We start from the raw sequence: 10,062 nt of genomic DNA, 5'->3' as shown, positions 1-10,062 counted from the left end.
TCAATGTAGAACTTTTACTTGGAACAGAGTATTTTTACTGTGTGGTAATAGTACTTTTTTTACTTAAAATAACAACATTTGACTTTGTGGTGAAAAGAAACCTCGCTGAACGTTGCATCTCATCCAAAGTCACTTTGGATGTTGACCCCCAATCGATGAGCCGCTCTTAGTGTCTCATTGGATTTTCATTTATTTCTGCTCTGAGAAATGTGTTGTCCCTGGCCAAATTCTTTATTGAACATGTCACCTGAAAAAATAAAAAATACTGCGCTGATGAGATTCTGCACATTATGGATCAGTATGTTATTATCTAGCATCACAATAATAACTTTATTTGATGTAGCACCTTTTACAGACGTCACAAAGTGCTTAACATCCAACAGTAAATAAGCAAGGAAAAAATAATTGAAATACCAATGAAAATCACTTAAAAGATTAATACCTAAAACCCAAAGTTACAAACAAAAGTCAAAAGTGAATTTAAACAAGTCTTCAGCTGCTTTTTAAAAGCTTCAACAGAAACTGCAGAACTTAAAACAGTAGGAAGGGCATTCCACAGGTTTGGAGCCACCGCTTCAAAGGAACGGTCACCTGTGGTTTTTAAGCAAGTGCATGGTACCACCAGTAATCCCTAGTTAGAAGACCTGAGAGATCTGTTACTGGTGTACGGATGGAGCAGGTAAGAGATATAAACAGGGGCCTGACCATGGAAAGCTTTAAACTGTAAGTCAGAACTATAACTTTAAATTGGGTCCTGAGCTTGATCGGAAGCCAATGTAATAGTATATATAATGAATATATATACATTTACTGTATATAGAGTATAAAATAGGAGTGATGTGCAACATTCTTCTGGACAGCCTTGCAGCAGAGTTCTGGACCAGTTCTAGACCGTCCTGGGACGACTTGCTGAGACAGGTGAAAATGGAGTTACAGTAATCAAGGCGAGACGATATAAAAATACGAATGACCATCAATGCAAAACCATAGCTCTAAGTTTGCCAATGTGTCTTAATTGAAAGAAACATGTGGGGGTCAGTGATTTGATATGTTGCATAGTGTCCTGAGCAAAAACATGGACTTCGGTCTTATCTTCATTAAGCTGTAAGAAGTCATATGCCTGCGAGTCTTTGGTGGATGTCAAACATTTAAGCAATTCTAACACTTTGTCAGTCTCTTCCGGCTCAAAAGAGACATAGAGCTGGACGTTATCTGCACAGAAGCGATTTCTCCAATTTGGCTAATTATATGTCCCAGGGGAAGCATATGCAATGCAAATAAAATCTGACCTAACACAGAACCCTGAGGCACCCCACAGGAAGGGTTTCTGAACAATAGGGACCAAGAGACATAGAACAACTTCCATCTGAAAGATAAGAAGTGATCCAATCCAGTGTCCTACCTGAGATACCAACCCAGTACTTAAGTCTTTCAAGCGAGGTGTTGTGATCCACTCTATCAAAAGCTGCGCTAAGGTCCAGCAACACCAAAACCGAGCATTCACCCATGTCAGAGAAGAGCAGTTTCTGTTAAGTGTTTCTGACGGAAGCCAGATTGAAATTTTTCTAAAATATTGTGTGTATTACAGAAAGCTGTGTGAGCTGTTTAGCAACAACATTTTCTAAAAAACATTTAAATAAAACGCACCTTGGAAATGGGCCTCTAATTTTCAGGAACTGATGTATCCAGGTTAGTTTTCTTCAGTAGTGGCAGAACAACTGCATGTTTAAAGCGCCCATGTTATGCTCATTTTCAGGTTCATAATTGTATGTTGAGGTTGTACCAAAATAGGTTTACATGGTTTCATTTTCATCTCACTTGTTTTAGCCACAGAGTGAGACATCTCACCTCAATACAATCTTTGTTGGGAGTCGCACATATGCAGTACGTAGGTAAGGCTCACATCAGCTAGATAACTCTTTTTCCCAACTTTGATCAGTCCAAGGCAGAATTAGCTGGGAGACTTCTTCTAAACGGGGGGCACTTGTGGAATATCTGCAGAACAGGGACATGGAAGTAGTTCTTTTGGAGATTATGGTCAACTAGTGTGTGTTGTGGCAGGGTTTTGCCAACGAGCTGGAATGCTATCGCTAACGTGCAGATTTTAAACAGCTCACCCGGAGACTGAAGGCAGAGGACATTCAGACACCCATATCTCACTCAAACCAGCATGGATAGTTATTTTTTATTAACACCCCAAATCACAGAAAAGGTGATTTTTCATAATATGGGCACTTTAAAATATAAAGTGACACAGACTGCAGAGAGCTGTTGAGTATAGCGAGAACCCAAGTACTCACAGACCCAAGAACATTTTTAAATAAGAAAGTTTATACAGTATCTACTGGGCTCGAGGAAGATTTCATACTGCAAACCAGATCAGTGAATTCTTGTTGCAAGATTGGAGCAAAACAGTTCAAGATTGGTGGCCGGATTGAGTGAACCAAATATGGAGTAGTAGATTGGAAGATGCTATTTCTGACATCACAAATGTTTATTCACAAAGAAATGGGGAAAGCCACTGCAGTCCTTATTTGAAAGCACTGACACTTCAGGAGGAGCAGGATTGACAATGTTGTTGATGGTTTCAAAAAGGACTCTAGGGTTACTGGAAGAAGGTTAGCAAAGTAAGATGTCCTTGCCTCCTTAACCATGTTGTATTCAGTCAATAGGTCTTTGTGTTACAGCCGGTGAACATGAAGCTTGGAGGATTTTTACTTTTGTTCCACCCTCCAACATGTATGCCAGAAACCCTGAATGAAGTCATTTAGCCGTGGAGATAAGTTGACGAGGTGGAGCCACCTTATCCAAAACTGATGAGCATATGTCTTGAAGGAGTGGACCGGACAATTAATATAAGCATGAGAAGACAGGACTGCACTTTGGTCAAAAAGCTCCAAAAAAAACTTTATTTAATAATTATAGCTATTTATTTTCCTGTGCAGTATTTATTTCTGACTGATAATTCACAAAATTGTCTAGCTGCCACATAACCCCTCGGGGAATATTACACTCACAACTTTAAATGAAGTCAGATATTCTTTCCGTCACGATCACACTCTTATTTTCTGACTATTTTGAGGTTATAGCGACTCCTTTAAACTCATAATTTCCCTCTCAACTCTTTTTCTAAACACTGAGTGAAGATTAGAGGCCAGTTTCTGCTGCCTTCCTTGCAGGGAGAAAATTGTCTCTTTCAGTATTCACCCTCTCCTGAGTTGTGGTAGCAGAGCTGATTACTCTGCAGGTCATAAGTTAATTGTTTATGTGACTCGCATGTCAGCTAGAAATATGCCATCGGCATCCTTGAAAGAGGGATAAAATGCTTGAGACTGCGTTGACTTTAAAGTGCACAGACGGCAGGAAGTAAGTGGGACAAAAAAAAGCAAAATTGTATTTGAAGCTTGTTGCAATAGTGTCAGATATTAACCCACAGATCACAGTAATCAGCAGCAATACGGAAGAGGCTTTTTCATCTCCGCTTCAATTTTATTTATAGTATCAAATCATAACAACAGTTATCTCAAGACAGGTCTAGACCAGTGACTCAACTGGTGGGTTCGGACCCATATTTGGGTCGGGGATGCATTCTGGGTGGGTCGCGGACAGCTGGTCAATAAATATTTAAATAATATTTAATGCACATCTGATTTTGGACTTGTTTTTATTTGGGGGGGAAAATATTTTGACAGACATGCGTCAAAGCCGTGCAGCAGCCTAGCGCCGTAGCCATGGTAACTATCATTTGATAAACGTTGACTTTAAGTTTGTGTTGATGTTTGGAGGCAAGATAGCAAAGTGCAAATATAACCTGGAGAATTTAAAATGTGGATTGCGTTCATTGAGGATAAAAATGGACAGAAAAGACAGGTAAGTAAAAACATCTCCGTTTTTTTTTTAATTCACTTTTATACATCCGGTTGTCACGGTCCTGCTGTGTTTCTTACTAATGTTCTCTGAATGCAGAGATATGGATAGAAGTTAAATATCTTATTTTGTAGCCTTATTTATTTTGTGCAGTTTTGTTCATGTCATGTTCATCCTCAGTTTCTTATTAAAGTGCTCTAAAATGCACTTTGCACATGTAAATATGTGTATTTATGTTCCTTTTTTATTAAAGATGGCATATGTGTGTTTTTGAAGGCTATTTTTGAAAAATAAATTAGCTTGGTTTGGTTAAAGTGGGTCAACAGAAAACTTGGTTGTACAGATTAAGACACTAACAGAACAGTGCAGGACTTGTATTATTTCTACAGTGTGGTATTAGTACTTTTACAAAACTACTCTTCCACCACTGGCAGTTGTATAAAGGTTAAGTTCTGAATGAAATAAAGCAAATTGCAAAGGTTTGACTGTGGACATACTGCAAGTTTTTGGGTCCACACTGAATGAACTACCGGTAATATTGCTTGGAGGGAAAGGCTCTCCAGAGACTGAGGTGCAAAACGGTAAAAGCTCCCTCTCCCTTGAGTAAAATTTTCAAACTTACCTCAGATGTTTGTGCATCATTCATTTTTGAAAGGCAGATGTTGAACTTTCCACAGTCTGGGCCTTTGTGTAACTTCCACCAGCTTGTCCACTGAAGCCTCCAAGGCTGCGTCTTCTTACACTTTAAGGGATTCCCGCATGGCTCCATTTTTGCTAACTTCACCTCTCTCAGCCGCCCACCTGCTTATGCTGACGACAGCAGCTCTGAGGCTGACCCGCCCATGGCTCACGCTGATACTCAATTAGTCCTGGAGCAGCGGTGCTCCCATCCAACTAATGATTCACAGCCTCACTTTCTTTCTTTCTCTCTTTCTTTTTTTCTTTCTTTCTTTCTCTCACTCCTTAATCTGAGACATGTCTTCTTCCCCATCCAACTCATTTTTTCTTGAAATTGCATTTCTCAAAATGGTGTTGTCTCAGGATCATTACTGTCGATGTGAGATTGAAGGGATGACAGTTTTGAGCAATGTAGATTTGTCATTGCAGGCGGTAACATGTTTAGTCTTTGTCTCACCGTGCGTGCATGCGTGCGTGCGTGCGTGCGTGCGTGCGTGCGTGCGTAAAATGGGAGCCAGGCGCGCAGCCACAGGATTGATTTCCAAGACTTACCTCATTGATTTCTGTCTTCGCCACCCATTTGTTTTCTTGTTGGATGAATCAACAGACATGCATCAAATGAGTCACGTCGCTATCACACGGGGGAAGACGTGAAAGGGGGGTGTGGTTTATGAATATGTCATTATTCCTTTTAGTTTGCACACATGCAGCACAGTTGGCCTCCGGCTGCTTTATTACTGATCTGCTTAGTGAGGTTTTCATGGTGACAAAAGAGGCGCACTGGGAAGCTATTGAGAAGAAAAGTGATTCTAAGACGTGATCATGCTCATTTCCAGCTTCATACTTGTATTTTGTGTTGGCACTAGAACATGTTTACAGGCTTTAATGTTCTTATACTGCCCATAGCTGCTGCCGCTACACAATGAAATCCATCCACTTGTCGCTCACTGGAAAGCTTTTATAAAAAGCAGCAGCAAGAAATCAGCAGTAATATAACATAATAACCAAACTCCAATTATGCAGAGAGAGCAGATTAAAAAAAAAAGGCAATGAGGCTGAGCTGTTAGATGGAGATACAGATGAAGGATGTAGGAGTGGGCCATCACAGTTTGCAGGACCAGAATATCACAGAGCAGTTGGTTTACCTCCTGCTGTGAAGAAGCAGTGGAAATGCATCATAGCTCTGCATGCCGCAGCATTGATAGAGATTGTTTAGATCATTATTTAAGATGTGTGTGCTAGACCAAGACCAGTTGAAAAGGGTCACTCATTAACAGTCTTGAAAATGTAAATGGTTTCTCTTTAAAGAGTTTAAGTTCAGACTATTTTGCTGCTCATCAATTACATTTCTTTATAATGGTAATTGTAATGAGATGTTTTTAATCTACGTCATTAATTCCTACCAATTCTCCCCCTGGCTTTGTTCCTGTGCCAGGGTGAAGTAAGTATAGATGTTTAACATTTCTAACCAGCCTATAGCTCTGTCATATTTTTACATTTTCTTGGTGAGGACGGGCTAGTATTACCTTTCATGGCAGCTGGATTCTCGTGATGAGATCACATTGTTGATCGGCTCCTGTTGTTCTACTGTCGGCCATGAATGGGCTTCATTCCATTTCAGATTGCCGCCGGCCGACCGAACAGTAGGCTACATGAGACAAATACATGAAACTGTATTTTATTAATATTGTTATCTTTATCTCAAAGACAACGTTAGACAAAAACATCAAACAATTTTACGAGTATTATTTATTTTAATCTTTCCTATCCGCTGAGCAGTAATTACTATGTCCCTTTCGGAGTATTCCGACAATTTTTTTAAACGTTATTACGGTACATAACTTACTGGAACAAAACTGAGCAAGATGTTGTTTCTGGTGACAAAACTCCTGATTATATATGTACACTGAAGTGATACCTGCGTTGAAGACCCGCTGATCGCTGTCAGGTTCTCTGATATGAATGCCTGCATTGCATCGTGGGATATGGGCTTTGCATGCGCCCAGCTTGGCCCATGTCGTAGAGTTCTGTCTTACAGCAGCATACTGTAATATTTCACCGGTAAGAAGACCGGAATAATAATATTTAAACCAAGAAAAAAAAATCAATAAACAACAACTCTTCCCTGGAAATAACACTGAAATAATACTAAAAGAAATACACATAAACCATGATAAGATCTCGTGAATAAGTGTTGATTAAAACAGCAGTTATAGGGCTAACAATACCAATAATACCAAAGCTGTTTACAGCTTCTCTGCTACAGAATCGTGCTGTGATCACAAAAGCTGCTTCCCATTGAAGTACATTAGTTAAAAACATGCTGACCTTCATGGAAAAAATGAGATGAACGTGTCCGCGTACACGAATCAATAGATTAAATTACGTCAACATTTCACGTACTGCCGTGGGACCAGGTGGACATGTCACTCGAAAATTCATCTTGGTTTCAAGTAGTCTGTATCGACGATGTTCCACTTCCGGTATTGCTCGGTTGCCGACAAAAATTCCGTTGGATCTCACTCTACTTCAGCCAGATGTCCGTCACCTTCCGCTTTCTTTGTTTTCTTTGTTGTTGTTTCTATTTATTCTAAACTCGACTATCTGTCCAGTCGGAGTTTCTGTTGCACGACTAAAACATCTTCTGAACGTACACATGTTCCACCAAAACAAGTTCTTTTTTTGCTATTTCGCAGCGACACCGTGGCTCCGTCCGGTGATTAGCGGTGTCCATGACAATTGTGATTGGTTTAAAGAAATGCCAATAACCTAGAGTATGTTTTTATGTTTTATCTGCTCTGTGGACTTGCCAGACCCTCCTCCTCAGCGCTGTGTAGGAAGGTCTGGCAAGGCGAAACTAGCCTTCAGGTAATGTATTTGTGTCCCAACAGCAGCTGACTAAACCAATTAGTGTCCTGTGAGAAACTACTGGAGGCTGCAGGCGTGGCTTAGGTGTGTGCGGCACACAGCAATGGGGGATGTGATAGACAGATGGTTCATCCAATCACCTGCCAGGGAATTTTTTGAAAGTGCCTGCCCTTTTCCAAACAGTTTCAAATGACTGCTTCTCAGATGGATCTGCCTTTACAAGCCATCTGGCGTGTCCTGTAAGTGCTGGTTGACCCATTTACAAACGACAGAAACTATGTGCCTTCATTTTTGTCAGTCTAGCCAAAGGGATATTTTCTTTCTGAACAGAGTGATGTGAAATCATTTTAATTTTGTTATCAGCCCAATGGAAAAGTCCAACCTCTCAGCCTGATTGACAGGACTGCAAAATGCCATTCTCACTCAGTCTTTCCTGTTAACTTATCGCCAGAAAAAAAGACATTATTTCATTCTGATAAAGCCACCGCCACCAAATGAAGGTGAGGCATCAAGCAGACAGTAAACACTGAAGGGAAATGAAGCATATTCATCTGCTACGAGAGAATCGTCCCTTTTTGCTCCAATTTTCTCAGTTCAGGTTTCTCATCAGCTTGCCTCATTAATTCAAACGATGCAACACAACAAAACCTTGTTGTGGCAATCAGAGGGTTAGTTAATCCAGCTAATTAGCCTCCAAGTGGTCGTGGACTGATTGCAGTCTTTGAAAGGGCTTAGGATCCCTCCATTTGCACAATAAAGAGCCAGATAAAGGCAAAGGCATCGAGCTAAACTATGCTGGGTGATTTCTTCCCCCAGGGGCAAAGGTCGCAAATGATGTTATGTCCCAGAAACACAAAGAGTGCGTGCGTGCGTGCGTGCGTGCGTGTGTGTGTTTGTGTGTGAGAATGTTGTCTAGACAGCTTAAGATATAGATGTTTTTCTGCAGTGTCTTGTAGTTGAAGGGCCCACAATTCTTCCATAACGTCAATTTAGTAAATTAAACAGTTGGCCCAAGCTGGCATTCACAGTGTACAGTGTACCATCAGTTTGTACTGACCGCCCCTAGACTCCCATCCAACTAATGTTTACCCACAGCCATTGATTCCTCAAACACACTGGACGTCTCTGTGGAAAGATGCTGCTTGGAGGTGGTTGTCTCTGCTGAAGCAGATCTGTGGCTACATACTGACACCCAGTGGCCACTGACTGGTGGTGCGGGAAGTCTTCATCAGAGCACTGGCTTTTCCTGTGACATCAGAGTTAAGGATGTGCTTTAAAACAACGTTTTTTCTCACTTTTAACACATTGCTTGGCACTATTAAGAAAGCTGTTATTTTTTTAAATCAGGCATTTGTTTGAGGAGTTAATTTCTTGAAGCCTGATTGAAGCTGGTTTTGAATAATAATAATAATAATAATGTGGGTCATTAAAATGTACAGGACTTTGTATTGATGGCTTTGTATCAATGACACAGACACATATCAACAACTTGCACAGAAACACACATAGCTGACATACAGTACACAACATATACAGTTGAGTAAAATTTCTCAATTGCTGTTTTGTTTACTTCTGTTTATCTGAGCGCCAGCAATAATTTCTAAATATACATTAAACTTTTTTTTTTATTATTACTTTTTTAAAACTACGACATCTATGAATCTTCACCAATTACTTTGACTCAACCAGTGGACTTTGCAGTTACATTGTCCCCAGATACTTGGCTCTTTTATTCTTCACATATTAGGCTTAGTGATGCAGTGGAAAGGCATGAATGTTTTGTTTGAAAAATGTACCACAGCATTAACTTTTCCTTTGCAGCCTATAGTTTTGCAATTTTCTTAATGGGTTCCAATCAGGTTATTACATACAAGTAGTTGAACTGCAGAGTGCAGTGCTGACATGTACTATTAAGCAAAGCTAGCGCACAGTTAAAGATAGTTCCTTCATCCTATTAGACAGTCTGAATATCTTTATTATGTTTTTTAGTTTTCATTTAGGTTGGTTTTTTTAATGAGCTTATGGCTTCCTACCTCTCCTGCACAAGCTTTTGTATATTTTATGTTGGTTAGTATGTGTAGGTAAAACTGTTTGTCACGTACATATCCCATCTTTTATATTAATTGTATCTTTTGTGTGTGCATACAAATAAAACAGAAGATAAAACCTAAAGTAGTCATTACCACACATTGTAAATATGGTGACTTGGCCTCCACCAGCCTATACTGTGGACTTTGCGGATGCAACTGCACGGTTTGATTTGGGAGGAAATGTCATGTTATGTTAAAATGCTGTCCCTTTTTAAATTTTCAAAAAAACGTACTGTGCTAAAAGAATGACATATGAAAAGGCCCTGCTGTCGGTAACACACATGCCGTACATACAGTCCATTCAGTCATCTCAACGTACTGTAAGCTGGTAATAATTATAACAGTCCTAAAAAGAGGATTTCCTTCTCAGATAAAGGAAATACGCAGACCGTAGCCATCAGGCCTGCAGGTTCCCACAAATACTCAATAATGCTTGAGATGCTCCCGGAGATTATTGAAGGCTCCAAATTGGATTAGCAAAGATGCTTCTGCCAGCAATTAGTCTGAGGGAATAGATGAGTTAAAGGAAGCACAAAGCTCTTAATTAAAGCTGGGGGGG

This window comes from Etheostoma spectabile, chromosome 6, assembly GCF_008692095.1.
Source record: "Etheostoma spectabile isolate EspeVRDwgs_2016 chromosome 6, UIUC_Espe_1.0, whole genome shotgun sequence".
In the NCBI taxonomy this organism is placed as follows: domain Eukaryota; kingdom Metazoa; phylum Chordata; class Actinopteri; order Perciformes; family Percidae; genus Etheostoma; species Etheostoma spectabile.
This window is presented reverse-complemented; position numbering follows the sequence as displayed.